The 3,214-nt window shown below is 31.7% G+C and overlaps 1 long non-coding RNA gene across 2 annotated transcripts; it reads right to left on the bottom strand.

The window, feature by feature from the left end:
• Positions 1 to 718: 718 nt before the first annotated feature.
• LOC145090505 (uncharacterized) lies at positions 719 to 2,565 on the bottom strand. 2 transcript variants are annotated; one of them, XR_013701617.1, is made up of 4 exons: positions 1,735 to 2,565; positions 1,635 to 1,672; positions 1,153 to 1,218; positions 719 to 1,010 (listed from the first exon to the last, which is right to left on the bottom strand). It is a non-coding gene; the product is annotated as an uncharacterized LOC145090505 (long non-coding RNA). The 2 variants fall into 2 exon arrangements; XR_013701616.1 differs by having other exon boundaries at positions 719 to 1,218.
• Between the last annotated feature and the right edge of the window lie 649 nt (positions 2,566 to 3,214).

Consider the following 3,214-nt stretch of genomic DNA (forward strand, 5'->3'; position numbering starts at 1 on the left):
GATGGAAAGAGAGACAATAGGGAAAAGAGTTACTGCATCGGTGAATTCAGGGAGAGCAGGGGTCCAATCTTTGTTAGCTTTAAGACAAGATCCACACAATCAAGAACACTAATTGCATCTTTTCAAATTGATCCCATAAGATACTCATCATCGTAATTTATGAATCATGCTTTTACCATGGAGGATAAAACTGTTATTTTCTTATAAAATGCATCAAGATGTCAAATCTTAAAAAAGCTTGAATATCTGCAAGCACGTGGCATCATTCATTTAAAAAAACAAGAGTCAAACCAGAAAATGACCATTTTACCCTTACTTTTCCAAAACAAATTTCATAATAATCATCAATTTTAACACATGAGTTGAGTTGGAAATGCAAAAAAAAAGTGGGATAGATAGATAAAAGCGTTAGTTGGTTATGTTTTTTCTTAAAAAAGTAGTAAAATACATATCTATTTGACAAAAATTCATTAATATGTGACTTTTGACTCATTCCTTTATATTTTAAATCCTGTCTATATATAACCTCATATTACCTTTTCTTTATTCCTGGTTTATCTCCTAATTTACTGTATATATAAGTACATAAGTTTTTTTTTTGAATGATACGATATACAATATACCATATATAGAATAACTAGGTTATAACCCGTGGAAACCACGGATGAGAAATGAAGAAAAAATTACAAATAAATCATATGGTTACTTCCAATTTGATATTCATAAAGAGATCCACCTGAGATACAAAATGAAATGACAATAAAACATCATTGGTCCATACCAGCTGCATAAACCTTGATAATCAAATCAAATACTTTTTAGTTACAAAACCAACTACCATCAAGTTAGTCCACACCTCTGACTTGACTTCAAATATAATAATACATTTACATAAAAACTTCAAATTAACCATTTTAACTTCAAATACAGTTACACTAAGAGCTTGGACATCATGATCAGAAGCTAAAATAAACCATGTAGAAGTTTATCATTCATTTCTCCAAGTCCAACTACATCAAAAGTTCAAACATTTTAGTATAATTTGCAAAAGTAAAGTACTCGCCTCAAAAAGAATTTAGTCAAAAATATAAAAAATGACCAGGAAGCACAATAAAAAAAATTATAAAGATAGAACAGGAAGCACAATCATACCAATTTACTGATATTAGAAGTCATACCCTCGCAGGAAAATTAGCCCCGAATCCAGCACCACTCTTCCTGCTAGTTTCGGTTCATGTAAGTATGAATAGTGAATCTGTTTAAAATTTATTTGATCTACAGTTTAGTATAACAAATTCTTGCACACAAATTTTCTATTTTGAATCGTCTCTTAACGCACCCAAATACAACCTTATTTTGATATTCTATAACATTTTTGATACTTGGATGTTCAATTTTCACATCTTATCTGTTATTTTTTTTAAATGACCATTTGGCCCTCATCTTCTTTTTTTTTCTTTTGATGTTCAAGAATCATAATTAAACCCTTAAAACAAGAACAATAACTCTTTATTGTCCAGAAAAATTAAAACAAACTAAAACCAAAATTATAGATTAAGAGTAGTCAGTCCAAACATCAATTTTCATCCGAAGTAGCACATAAACATTGCTAAACCCTGAACACAACTACATACCTGGATATTCATCGTGGTCTCTTTTGCCGCCACTTCATCTGAAATAAGTCACATAATTATGAAAAATATCAAAAAGAGGAAATAGAGTAAAAGTTTTCACCTTTAGCTTCAGAGAGAACCTAATAAAATAATATCTCATGATTTCTTTATTGCTTGATGCAATTTGTTAGAGGTCAGACCATCTATCTCACAATTTCTTGAACCTCCCTCATCATTTCTTTATGAGCCTTCTTAGTTGAAACTTGAAACTCTTAATCAAATAACGACCATAAAAACTGACATAGTGTTGAGGTTTTACTAAAAAAAACACACAAGTTCATCATAATTACACCTTAGACAATATAAAATCAGAACCCAAAATGTAGATTCTAAAAGATCAAAATGAATGAAACCAAAACCTTTACATACACAGACTGCACTTCAATAATTGAAAAATCAAGAGTATTGGACCTACATATTTGATCAATAGTCAATAAAAATAATAAGTATACATGAAAGAAAAGAGACTATTCATGAAAATCTTACACATGTGGACATGAATAACCATAAACAATATACACAATGTAATGGTTAAGTAAGGATATGACTTACTGTGGTAAAATTTGGCTACTTCTCAGCAATAGCAAACATAAACTCGTGTGAGAATAATAAGCCAACGAAGAAGTGGGAGGGATTTGAAATATGAGGATTTCATTTACCTTTGAATCTGAAATCATAAATTCTGAAATTAACAGAGGGTGGCATTTGAAGGAGGAGGATTATACATAAAAGAGAAGTATTTGAAGGTAGATGCAATAGTGAAGGTGCAACCGCCAGAAGAAGATGCAGAGGTGATGGTGGAGAAAGGAAAGAGGCATTAGAAGACGATGGTAATGATGATGACGGCTAGGGTTTGTTGAGAAAGAACAATGGATACTTGAGAGAGAGTGGGTTAAATGTTTGATAGGATCTTCCAAATAAAATAGGATATTAGGAGAGTATAAATGGAATTCTAAATATTTTGCCTGATTTTTTGGGATAAAAACAGAATGCAGGGGAACCATGCTGATTTTATGGAATACTCTGCATTATATGGGAAGGTTAAAATAGGCGGGAAAACAAAACACAGAGGGAACTAAAACATGACACGTGTCATAGAGTAGGTTTATAAGGGAGCCATGTGGCAGTTTAGAGAGTCTTTTATTAGGAATAGATTATATTAACTAAATAGTATTTCAAATATTTTAAATTCACCGCCCCACCCCCGGTAAAACAAATCTCCCTATATCCACTCCCTTTAAAACCGTTTCCCCATTAAAAGCCCACGTCAAGGAGAATTTATAGTACGTCTGTGCTCTTCATGCTTTCCTCTCGTCTTCTCGGTCTTTTCAGTGTTTCTGATCAAAGTGTTTCCCTCGTCTTCTAGGTATGCTTTCTTTTATTTCTTCTCTCTTTTTCTTAGTCTTATGTCTTTTATAACTATCAGCAATATAAAATTAATAATGGAGTTTTACTTACGTTAGTGATGCTTCTATTTAGTATACTCCAATTGAGTATATCTTCTCTCATTCTCTATTTTTTGCGCCATTTACGTTATGATA

The sequence above is a fragment of the Lactuca serriola genome, chromosome 2 (assembly GCF_051521515.1).
Source record: "Lactuca serriola cultivar US96UC23 chromosome 2, Lser_US96UC23_V15, whole genome shotgun sequence".
Taxonomy (NCBI): domain Eukaryota; kingdom Viridiplantae; phylum Streptophyta; class Magnoliopsida; order Asterales; family Asteraceae; genus Lactuca; species Lactuca serriola.